This window comes from Triticum dicoccoides, chromosome 3A (assembly GCF_002162155.2).
Source record: "Triticum dicoccoides isolate Atlit2015 ecotype Zavitan chromosome 3A, WEW_v2.0, whole genome shotgun sequence".
NCBI lineage: Eukaryota > Viridiplantae > Streptophyta > Magnoliopsida > Poales > Poaceae > Triticum > Triticum dicoccoides.
This window is the reverse complement of record NC_041384.1, coordinates 223,682,531-223,695,320: the sequence shown is the minus strand read 5'-3', so window position 1 is coordinate 223,695,320 and position 12,790 is coordinate 223,682,531.

Below are 12,790 nucleotides of genomic sequence, written 5' to 3'. Positions count from 1 at the left end.
GAGCCTCATCTTATTGGCGCTGGGGCCAGTCGACTTCATTTTCCTTGTGGGCGTCGCGCCGATCTCACGGGTTTGAGCAGAGTAGCTAGAGACGAGCCTAGTGGCAGTGCGAGCGGGGAAGAAGGAGGGCTGGGGTTTTCTGTAGGAGTGGAAGAAGAGGCGCAGGCGTTTTCTGTATGAGTGAGGAAGAAGGTGAGTAGGGGTTTTCTGGACGAGTGAGGAAAATGGGGAGTGGGGGAATTGGGGGGCGACAGAAGTAGGAGAGTCCAGTGAGTTGCAGTATAAGTGGAAGCGAGGAGGAAGGAGGGTTTTTCTTGGATCGCCCCTTCTTCAATAAATATGGGCTTCTTCTCGCAAAAAACAAAAAACAAATGGGCTTTAAAATGGATAGGCTTTTGTATCGGCCCAGTCGGTTCCTCGTGTTTCGCATTAGAGGGCCTTAACATTAGAGGCAGCCCATTAGAGACACTCTCCAGCTCTCCAGCTTATTGCCCATTCGAAAGAAAAAAGAGACGCCTCCAGCTTATGGCTACTCATTGGTAACCTTTTTCAACTTGGCATCCACCAAATTAGAGGACGCGGTACTGGATGCAGACACTCACACTGGTCGCATAGCGCGGCAAAGTGAGGTGTCAAATAACAGGCCTACAATATACTTACTAGATTGCGAAGGTTCATAGGCTAGTCAACATTCACATTAAACTAAGCTTCAGAAGATATGGTATGCATACTAACATTCAGAAGAACAAAAGTTCAGCATGTTTATGCATCTCAATGATTCACCATACTAACCAATACAAAGTTGTGAGAAGGTGTGGAAATAAAAAAATCGGTCGATGCTTCTCTGAGCAAAGGGCCTCCCTGCGCACGCATTAATTTCCTGGGCATGATTGTTTCTTATCAATGTTGTGAGCACTTTGAGCATGTTGGCAACTCCACAGCTAGCTAGCCACCTCATCTTGCAATTGATGCTGACACATTTGCAGCAAACACATGAGGTAATAGAGATGACTCAACATGAGTACATATTGTGCAGTTCCCCTGAAATCATCTTCATTGTCCTGAATCTGAAAAGATAGGAACATAATAGCTATACTTAAACGGTGTTGCAAAACAGTAGCATATATCAATAGCTCGGCATGACAAAACACGATCATCTGGACGAAGGGGATACTAACCTGCCTGAGGAAGATTATATATAATTTCATAAGTCCTTAGTTGATTTCCACCTTCGGCTGCACTACGTGTTTGCTCCTCCACACATGACAGGATCGTTATGCACTACAATCAGCAAGTCAACGTACGAATAAGCTTATTTCATCTTGCGGTGGTCATTGTACCTAGTTACGAATGTAGGAATACCTGGAGCACGATGAGGTTAGCTGACAGCAGGTAGATGCAACCATATAAATGTTGTGTGTTGCTACCAAAATTGAGGTTTGTATCCCTTCCCGTTATGAGAATCCTTCTTGAAGTTGGTAGAATGTGACGGCTTGTTCTTTGCATCAAACTTGCATTTCCCCTGAGATTTGTTCTTGTTCTTTTGGGGCTGGTTGGACTGGAAGTTTTTCTCATGTACCATGTGGGCACAAGAAGCTCCCTTAGCCAGCCGAGCATGTGTGTCTTTTGCTCTCGCCTTCTCTTCAAAATCAAGAGTGCTAATGAGATCCAAAATGGAAAACTCATGTCTCTTGTTTTTCAGAGAAGTAGCAAAATTGTTCCATGAAGGTGGAAGCTTGGCAATGATGGTCCCAGCAACAAATTTCTCTAGCAACACACACTTAAAGTACTCAAGTTCCTTAGCGAGTGATTGTATCTCATGAGTCTGTTGAACAATAGAGCGCTCATCAGTCATCTTGTAGTCACAGAATTGCTCCATGACGTACAACTTGTTGCCAGCGCCCGAGGCCCCAAACGTGGCCTCGAGCGCAGCCCACATGTCTTTGCCGCTGTCAAATGACATATATGAATCCACAATGGAATCTTCAAGAACACTAAGCAGGGCAAATTTGAAGAGGGTATCCATGTTCTCAAAAGCTTCCTGCTGTATAGGATTAAGATCGCCCTCAGGCTTACCCTTAGTGGCGTCATACCAGCACATGATCTGAAACCAATATACTGCTCTTATGCGCCACCTTTTATATTGCACCCCCCTTAAAAGTAGGAGGCTTCAAAAGCGCAGCAAAACCACTTGGAGTAAATTGCCTATAATCAAGTTTTTGGATTGCATTGTTGAATATATGAGCAATTTACTATGAGATTTAATCTGAATCAATAGTAAATAGATCATGACGACAATTGCAAAGATCAAAGTAATGATGTGGACTAAACCAGGAGGACAGAATCACATACTGTACAACGGGAGTAGAACCGTTGTGGTTGATGTTGTCATTCATGTCGTCGATGAAGAGGTTACCGAGGTCGGGGAAGAAGGCTGTCGTTGAGAAAGTCGTCGTTGGTAACAGTCATAGGAGTGTGTTCCCCAAAAACCTGATCGCCCCTCTCCCATAAAGGATCACGAAAGGCGGGGTTAGAAGGACTGTTGTCCCTTCTCATGGTGCATGCCGGAAGGATGGATGGAGAAGAATTGCATGGCGGTGCTAAGATCTGGAACGGTGCGAAACCATATGATACATCAGCGGCTAGGGTAGAGCCTGTCGGGTCGGTCATGCGAGTAAGACCAAGTATAATAGTACTCCCTCCGTCTCGGTTTACAGGGCATGCATGTCGTTCTAGGTTGAGAATTTAACTAGATATATATGTATTATATGCGATGAAAAATATATGTTTAGAAACTACATCCGCTTAAGAATCCAATGATATACTTTTGGTGACATATAACTCATATTTAGTTAGTCAAATGGATGATCTGGAACTATGCACACGCCCTCTAAACTGAGACGGAGGGAGTAGACCTTTGGCCCAAACCCCACGCCCAAGTCAATAATAGCCCCACTATCCAAAAGAATCAGAAACGGCCGAGTAATTAAGGCATCCATTAATTATTAATTAATGACTTAATAAATTTTCCGACCAACAAAAATATAGACCACGTGCATAGCTTTTGTCCTTGGACAGGCTCATTCCCGAAGAGCGCGCGTGTAGGTTTCCTATTATCATGCTCATGCAAATGCTAGAATAGATCACATTATAAAGTGGTGCAACTCACACTCACCTAGCAGTATGGGACTAAACTTTAGTCCCACTCACACCACACTTAGAGAATGGTTAATAGTATAGCCAACATCCGGCTATATGAAGTTGACACATCATCGAGAACCAACCCAATAGCCTGCTAGTACAATAATTAGTCCCTTTAGTATAATACTATATCAACAATAATGGCCCCACCTTTTGTCTCACAAAGTATGTTGGAGCTCCTGCTACAACCGGCTACAAGTTTACAACCCGCTTCTCTTCTCTCTCCTCTTCTCTCTCCTTCAACTAATCACAAATACTATATTGAAATCCTTATAGCCTGATTATGTCATCTAATTGTAGTACTTGCTCTAAAGTTACTCTCCACTATGTAGTCTGAAATGTCAGGCGTGCAGCGGGCGGTGCCCTCGGACAGCGCGCCGCTTCAAAGACGGAAGCAGTGAGAGGTCGCGTCGCCCTGACTTGCCATCAATGTGGAGCGGCGGGCTCAGCTGGCACCGGGCGGAAAGCGCATACGGGAGGGGGGAGGGGTTTTTGGTGGGCCAAGAAGGTGAGAAACCAACTTGTGATCGGTCCGGACGGGGAAATATCATGTGCTCCCATACTCACTAGTTTCATGCATATGACACTAGTCTACTTGTTCCTCATAAGCAAGGAATATCATGAGCATGTTACCACTTCTCATTAACTACTTGCCACATAAGCAAAGTTTAAACATCTACCTCTACTAATGGGCTGGTCGTGTTTAAACATCTACCTCTACTAATAGTATAGCCACATATTCGGACCGGCCATTTTATTGCATGACACCACACTTAGAGCATGGTTAATACTATGCAAGAAATATCATGAGAATGTTACCACTTCTCATTAACTACTTGCCACATAAGCAAAATTTTCTTGGAGTGCGCTAAGTTACTCCCACTATAATAGCCGTACGAAGTGTGGGCTATGGAGAGGGCGTAGTAAGCAAGCTTCTCATTGTTCTGCGAGTTGACATGACACATCAAAGTAGTAGTTTTTTTAAATGTACATCAAAGTACTAGTGTAGTAGTCTCCAAAAAGGGCCGACCATGTCCATGGCTACCATCCCATCTCGTGCTCCGTCATTGAGTATGTGCACGATTCACGTGCCATTCAAGAAAAAAACTGCGTCCGTTCCATTGAAAAAAATAAAAACAAACACGCCACTGCGTCATGGTCGAACTTTGATTCGTCCACGCGTGGTTCCTGACCCTCCACTAAGTGAACAACTACCGAACACGTCAAATTATCACGTGAGCTGCCTCTTCATCCAGAAATGAGCTCCACCATGTACCCGCGTGTGTGTATTAGGGAATGAGGCATTGAGTATGTGCTTTCGTGCGTGTAATTTTTCTCTTCATGCACATACTCCTTTTTTTGTGGGTGATCCGTGCACGTACTCGGCCTACGTTGGTGATCGTTGGTGAGTCTCACTTATCTCTACATCTCAACATGTACATCTACATCTACGTCTACACTACATCTACATCCACATCTACCTCTACTATAGTACACCAAGTTTTAAACATTAGACCAACCATTTTCTTGCATGACACGACCAGCCTGTATCGCTTCTTGCTCCTCGTCTCTCTCAAAGTGCGTCTGGCAGGTGCTTTGCCGTTGATTGAGGTTGGTTCGCTCACACTCAGTCCCACATGTTACAAATCTAAAAGAATACTCTGACCAACGGACCATTGAAAGAAGTATATTTTTCACCCTCAAATGTAAGTTGATGGACAAATAACCCCCAAAGTCAATTTTGGTACGATTTTTACCCTCAAATATCTAAAACCGGGAATACCACCCCCTTGCAGTTTTAGTGTTTACATGTTAGAGTTTAGACAGTTTTGATTATTGACTAGGAATTCACTAATTATTTACACTAACGAAATGTCAACGACACCATTGGAAGCCGCGGATGTCGTCGGAGATGTACCCAATGGACCCCGACCTTCCCTGCGAGGAGAGGAGATCATGCGGGTGCCTTTCAAGCTCAAGGGGTCATCGGGCTACCTCGTCGGCTCGTCGCCCGCCTACCTTTGGTCCTCCCAGAGCCTCTATCATTGTTGCGTAGCTCACGGTGGCGCTCATTTGCAGGTGGGCGCTGCTAGCTAGGAGACATAGTTGAGTTAATCGAGCCCTACTTGAAAATCAATTGTGTCCTTGGCCTAAGCTCCGCCACTACTAGAAGAAAACTCCTGCAGAGGAGGTCGATGAGAGGCAGCACCGTGCTACCTACATTGGTCGTTTGATTCATAGGATAGAATGCTATAAGATTTTTTCCCATGTAATTATGTGTTAATTGGCAATCTAGCATCCACCCAACTTTTTTTTCACTTCCTTTGTTTTTCCTGTGTCAAACACTCTGGTTTTTTAGGGGAACACTATGTTAATGCTATGGGATTCAAGTGGACATGCCACTCCAATCCTTTATTTTTCTTACGAAGAGAGTACTTGTTGTTGCAAGAGCACTGTGTTAATGATGTGCCGCTGCAAGAGCCGCCTATATTAATTAACCATGCAACAGTTCATTTAGTAGTACTAGGTTAGTAGGTGACCTTGCACTTGGCTCTTCCCCTCTTACGGAAGTCCAACAATAATGATGGTACTATAGTACTACTTCTAGCAATCTGACACCAAATGAACGGCTGCACGCCCACCGCTTGTAAGCAAAAGTTTCTCCTCGTGTTGCGAGTCACCGCGCACGCGTTGGCGAGGGAGCTCGTCGTTCTGTGAGTTGACGGGACACACCAAAGTTATTTAGTACTATCTCCAAAAAGGGCCGACCATGTCCATGGCTACCATCCCGTGCTCCTTCATTGAGTACGTGCACTATTCATGTGCCATCGAGGAGAAAAAATATTGTGTAGTACTAGGTGACATCGAAGTGCACGACTCACTTACGCACAGCTTATCTCCATTTTATTGCATGACACGTGCACCTGATGCTAGATGTCCCGCATGTTCGCATAAGGATGAACAAAGCTCACGTAAAAAAGTGGAAGAACATAGGGCATGTTTGGTTCCCAGCCTAAGGTTGCCACGTCTAACCTTAGTCATGCCACAACATCTTAGACATGTGTTTGGTTCATTGCCACACTTCTCTAGTTATATGGTCCACATGTCATAGGCTCAATTTTTTGCCAAATCTTGCTGCACTTGTGGTGGCCATAGCCACACTTTTTATGGCAGCCACACTTTGCATAAGGTTAGTTGTGGCAAAAGTTCTCTCGTTTTTCCCTCCTTCTTGGTCTCGGTGCACAACCAAAGATGACTTATTCACCTGGACGGAGGGAGTAATATAAAATATTATGAGTGAAGACGCTCTACCGCGAGGTTCCTTGCTCCTTCTCGGTCATCGGAAATCTATGAGGATAGAATCTATGAACTGAGTGTTTGGTTCAAGCCACACCTTAGTCAAGCCACACTTGGACCCCACATGGCATACACACAAAAAATAAGGCAAGATTTCCTTAGGCTTGCCAACTTGTGGCTCTCATTTTGATGAACTAACCTTAGGCAACCTTGGCAAAAATGTATGGCAAAGTGTGGCAAGGCTAGGCCTAGAACCAAACAGGCCCTAACCTTAGGCAAGTGCGGCAACATTGTATGGAAAAGTGTGGCATGGTTAGGCCTAGAACCAAACGGCCCCTTAATGTGTATTTGCTAATTAGTAGCATTGCATGCAATGAACTAACCACTGCACGTCGTGTTTGGTAGTCTCGAGTCATTGAAAACATGCACGCCCACATCTCGTATTGGTTGATATGTCAAGAAACAAGAATGTTTATTTGCAAATTAATAGCATTACATGCATGCCCGACGACCGAGAAGGAGCAAGGAACCTCGTGGTGGAGCGTCTGCACTCATAATATTTTATATTATCCAGCGATATAAAATCAACCAATCTTCTCCACAGTAGACCGAAAGAGTACGAAACATGGCAGCCCTGTGTAGTTACATCATACTACATGGCTAACCCATGCTATCACCATATTTATTGGCCTCCGTGTGACACCTAGCTCTAGTAATCCAGCAGCCCGTATCACTTCTCGCTCCTCGTCTCTCTCAAAGTGCGGCAGGCTGGCGTTTTTGCCGTCTATTAAGGTCGGTTAACTCATCACATGTTAGCGAGATGCCAAGAGCATTCTAAAAAAATTGTTGTACTCTATTGTTATGCCGAGAAGAGGAAGCTCTTTGACTGATGGACCAAACGAGACAGGCGTGGCGTACCGTGAGTGGGTCCAGTTTCTCGTTTTAAACTTGTTTGGTGTAGTAGTAACACTTGGTTTTGACTATTGATAAGATTTTATATAGGGCCTAATGTATTCTTCGAGGATTCCTTTGACTATTGATAAGATTTTATATAATTTGAAAATTATATCATTCGAAGATCCTTTCACATTCCGTTTTCAAAAAAAAAGATCCTTTCATGTACGAATTTGATTGTATGCTTTGAGCAACTTGCATGTCCTATACTGCTCCTGTTTGGATACTCTAACTTAGCTAGAGGTTAGACTAACTCATGACTAACCCTGAACTAACTGCTGCCAAAGAGGTGTTTGGGTGACAGGGTTAGATTGACAATAAATGCAGTTGATGGATAGAGAAAAGTGATTTTTCAGTGGGCCCAATGAGAACTATCTCCAATTAGCACCTCTTGGGTGGGATAGTTTTTTTTGGTGCGTTCGGTGCAACTTGCTCCAATTTAACCCTCATGCTTGGATACTTTAGGGCTATCTGAGCCCCAACTAGCTCAAACTAACTCTAACCCATGGATCCAAACAGGGCCAAATTTAGTCTCGAAAAACGCATTAAGCCCTATATACTTTGACAGACGGAGTACATGATACTAGCAAATGCTCACCATTAGTAGTAGTTCATTGGTTGGTTTCGATTTTTGATTCAGTTGTTGTGCTGCTACCGCCCAATATTCGTATGTGGTTATTTCTAGAGTAAAAAAGGAGGTACTAGTACTTACTATGGGAAAGGTGAAGTGATGCTTGCTTCGCCCGAGCAACTTATTACTCTGGGAATATGGGAGTACCAGCGGATTCAATGAATAGAGAAATGATGCTTGCTTCGTCCGAGCAACTTACTATGGTGAAGGTGGGGCTCTGTGATTTGACTGCTCACTAGTCATTACTACTGCGGTGCAACGACCGGGGTGAATCTTTCCTTGCAATTGTGCACTCAATATTGCTGCATGGTAGGTGGAGCCGGATGAAGGATGTTCCACATGTCTGCGAAACGAAGTTGAATTGTTTCTGGCATTGCTATAAATTCTTCAGGATTTGTTTATATGTATGCATAATTTTAATGAAATTGTACTGTGATGCTATGAAGGTTATAACTTTGGTTCCCTCGGGAAAAAAGGTTTCAACTTAGGATTCATGTGTCCTCTTGCCTCAAGATTATCTCGTTACAACATTCCATCAAATACAAATGAAACTACCATGGCTGCTAATGCATCTCAATGGTTCACAGATTAGCGCCAATATTCACATCACAACTGAAGACAAAGTTGTGAGGAGGTGTACAAATAAAGAAAAATATATATAATTGATCGATGTTATTCGTAGGCATGGCTCCATTTCCTGGGCACGGTGTTCATTGGTTGGCACCTAGTTTCACACAGCTCCGTAGCCAAAAAAGAGGTGTATGGAGGACATCACAATCCGATCATTTTGTGCAGCTCCACTAAAATCGAGCTGACCATCCTTGTTTGCAAAGATATCCAGTCTGTGTGATTACAATAATAGTGGAACTAGATGATGAAACATAACACACACAAATAGAAGCCGATCACCTCTGCGATCTCTCTTTAGGACTAACTACTTGTTGGAGAAGATTAGGCGCGGAGTTGGATGAGGAGGATAGCAAAACCAATCTCCCTTTCTGCAGTCCCACAGAAATGTAAAAATGTTGCCCGTGTGACATTTTGGTGGAACTGCACAAAACACTCTTAAGAAAAAAGTGATTTGTGCAGTACACCAAAAGGTCGCAATAGCAACGAGGTGAAATGGAGAGCCATGTTTGCAAAAGGAGGTAGAAAGGAAACAATTACTTCCCAATAACACGAGTTGAAGACACATACACCAACAAAAAAGAAGCTTATTCCATGTAATAAGGGAAAGATAGCAGCATGGTGGTTTATCAAAAATGGTTTGAGGACGAGATTGCAAGATGGAAAGTACGCCAACCAAGATACATTTAAAGCAAACAACTAAAGAAGATCCACATGCAGGATTTTCCACATGCAGCAATGTGGGAAGATGGGCAGTGGAGCAAGGCCGGAGGAAGCTGTACTTGAGGATCGTCGGGATGAAACTAGGAGGGCGCCGATGGCCGGGATCTGCCCATACTACGACAACAAGCAAGTGGGGAAGGCCCTGCCGCGCCGGAGCTTGGTCAGAGAGAACGGCGGGTACCGCAGATCAGGATGTGCTACCTCAACGTCGTCGAACGGATAAACGATGCGCATCCTCCCTTTCCGCCGGCAGACGGGATGCGGCCGGATCACTGACCAACAGTGAGAGAGAGAGGCCACCGCCGCCTTGTGTGAGATGGTGTGACGAGAGACAAACCCCGGCAGGCAGGCTACGTTGTATACAGTGGAGCGGATTTTTCCATTTTCTCCATGACATTTGTTTTATATTATGTATGTGCCATTGAGGAATATATAACTTTATTTAATACTAACGCGTCAAGTCGAACTTTTTTCCATCTACGCGTGGTACACGACCCTCCTTCGAGTAAACAACCGCTACACACGTCAAATTATCACGTCGGCTGCCTTTTCGTACAGAAATGAACTCCACTGTGTACCCACGTGTGTGTGGCCGGGAACGAGACGTGAGTACATGCATCCTACATGCACCTTGTTGGATTACGGGTTCCGGCAAACCCTTGTGATGTTAAAACTCTCGGGTGCGTACGAAGAACACTCTCTTCCTAGCTCGCTCGCTCAACAATCCCTCGGCCTAGCTCGACGGACCCAAAGAACAAGAGACACGGGGGTTTATACTAGTTCGGGCCACCTTGCGGTGTAATACCCTACTCCAGTGTGTGGTGGATTGCCTTGAGGGGCTGAGGATCAACTAGTACAGTGGATGAACAACCTCAGGAGGTGAGGTGTTCTTGGGCTCGATGAGCCGATGTGTGTGAGGATGATCTCAATGATCTCCCCTGCTACGGTGATGGCTAGGTCCTATTTATAGTGGCCTTGGAACTGTCCCCAAATGTTAGGAGGGAAGGGATCCCACAACGGCCAAGTTTGAAGGGGGACAACTAGTATAAGCTATCTTGACAAAAGGTGGTCTTCGCCTGCCAAAGGCTCTGGTGGTGATGCTGCTATGGCCTCCGCGATGACCTCCGTCCTGCCGTCCTGGTGATCTTGGTCTTGTTGCACCAATATGGAAACCGTTGTGTGATGCCTCGGGACCCCGTGCCTGTGCTTGCCTCCTTAGCACCAAAGAGGAAACTAGTACACTGCGCCCGCTGGCGCCCGCCTGGCCTTGGTCGTCATGGCTCATGTCACGTGAACCTCGCGAGATGCCCCTTGCATAGATATATCTGCTCCTCGGGAGCCGCCCTAGTGAGACCACCACCAGGGAGGTCTTGGTGTTGTCTGCCTTGCGAGGGTCTTGGGTGGTCGCTGCTGAAGCTGGGTCGTACCAGGCCATTGGTGGAGCCATGCTTTGGGCCACAGGCAGGCAAGTCTAGGCACCCCTGGTCCCAGAACACCGACAGTAGCCCCCGGGCCCAAGGCGCGCTCGAACTTGGCTTCAAGGCGAAGCCAAAGGGCAAGTGCGGAGGACCACGGGCCCTAACCGCCTACGGCCTGCTACCTCTTGAGCATGCGTTGGTTTTCCCTTGAAGAGGAAAGGGTGATGCAACAAAGTAGCATAAGTATTTCCCTCAGTTTTTGAGAACCAAGGTATCAATCTAGTAGGAGACTACACGCAAGTCCCTCGTACCTGCACAAATAATCAACAACCTTGCAACCAACGCGATAAAGAGGTTGTCAGTCCCTTCACGGCCACTTGCAAAAGTGAGATCTGATAAAGATAATAAGATAAATATTTTTGGTATTTTTGTTGTATAGATTGAAAAGTAAAGATTGCAAAATAAACGGTGACAGAAATAACTAGTTGACGGGAAAATAATATAATGGAGAATAGACCCGGGGGCCATAGGTTTCACTAGTGGCTTCTCGCAAGATAGCATAATCTATGGTGGGTTAACAAATTACTGTCGAGCAATTGATAGAAAAGTGAATGGTTATGAGAAAATCTAGGCATGATCATGTATATAGGCATCACGTCCATGACAAGTAGACCAAAATGATTCTGCATCTACTACTATTACTCCACACATCGACCGCTCTCCAGCATGCATCTAGATTATTAAGTTCATAAGAACAGAGTAATGCATTAGGCAAGATGATATGATGTAGAGGGATAAACTCAAGCAATATGATGTAAACCCCATCTTTTTATCCTCGATGGCAACAATACAATACATGCCTTGCTGCCCCTGCTGTCACTGGGAAAGGACACCGCAAGATTGAACCCAAAGCTAAGCACTTCTCCCATTGCAAGAAAGATCAATCTAGTAGGCCAAACCAAACTAATAATTCGAAGAGACTTGCAAAGATAACTAATCATACATAAAAGATTTCAGAGAAGAATCAAATATTGTTCATAGATAAACTTGATCATAAACCCACAATTCATCGGATCTCGACAAACACACCGCAAAAAGAGTTACATCGAATAGACCTCCAAGAAGATCGAGGAGAACATTGTATTGAGATCCAAAGAGAGAGAAGAAGCCATCTAGCTAATAACTATGGACCCGAAGGTCTGTGGTAAACTACTCACACATCATCGGAGAGGCTATGGTGTTGATGTAGAAGCCCTCTGTGATCGATTTCCCCTCCGGCGGAGCTCCGGAAGAGGCCCCAAGATGGGATCTCTTGGGTACAGAAGGTTGCGGCGGTGGAAATACTGTTTCGTGGTGCTCCTGGATGTTTTTGGGGTATATGGATATATAGAGGAGGAAGAAATTGGTCGGTGGAGTTGCGAGGGGCCCACGAGGGTGGGGGCGCGCCCAGGGGGCAGGCGTGCCTCCCTGCCTCGTGGCTCCCTCGTTTCTTTCTTGACGTCCATTCCAAGTCCCCTGGATCACGTTTGTTCCAAAAATAACTCTCTCGAAGGTTTCATTCCGTTTGGATTCCGTTAGATATTCCTTTTCTGCAAAACACTAAAATAGGCAAAAAAAACAACAATATGCATTGGGCCTTGGGTTAGTAGGTTAGTCCCAAAAATAATATAAAAGTGTATAATAAATCCCATAAACATCTAAAACAGATAATATAATAGCATGGAACAATCAAAAATTATAGATACATTGGAGACTTATCAAGCATCCCCAAGCTTAATTCCTGCTCGTCCTCGAGTAGGTAAATGATGAAAACATAATTTTTGATGTGGAATGCTACCTAGCATAATTCTCAATGTAATTTTCTTTATTGTGGCATGAATGTTCAGATCCGAAAGATTCAAGACAAAAATTTAATATTGACATAAAAATAATAATATTT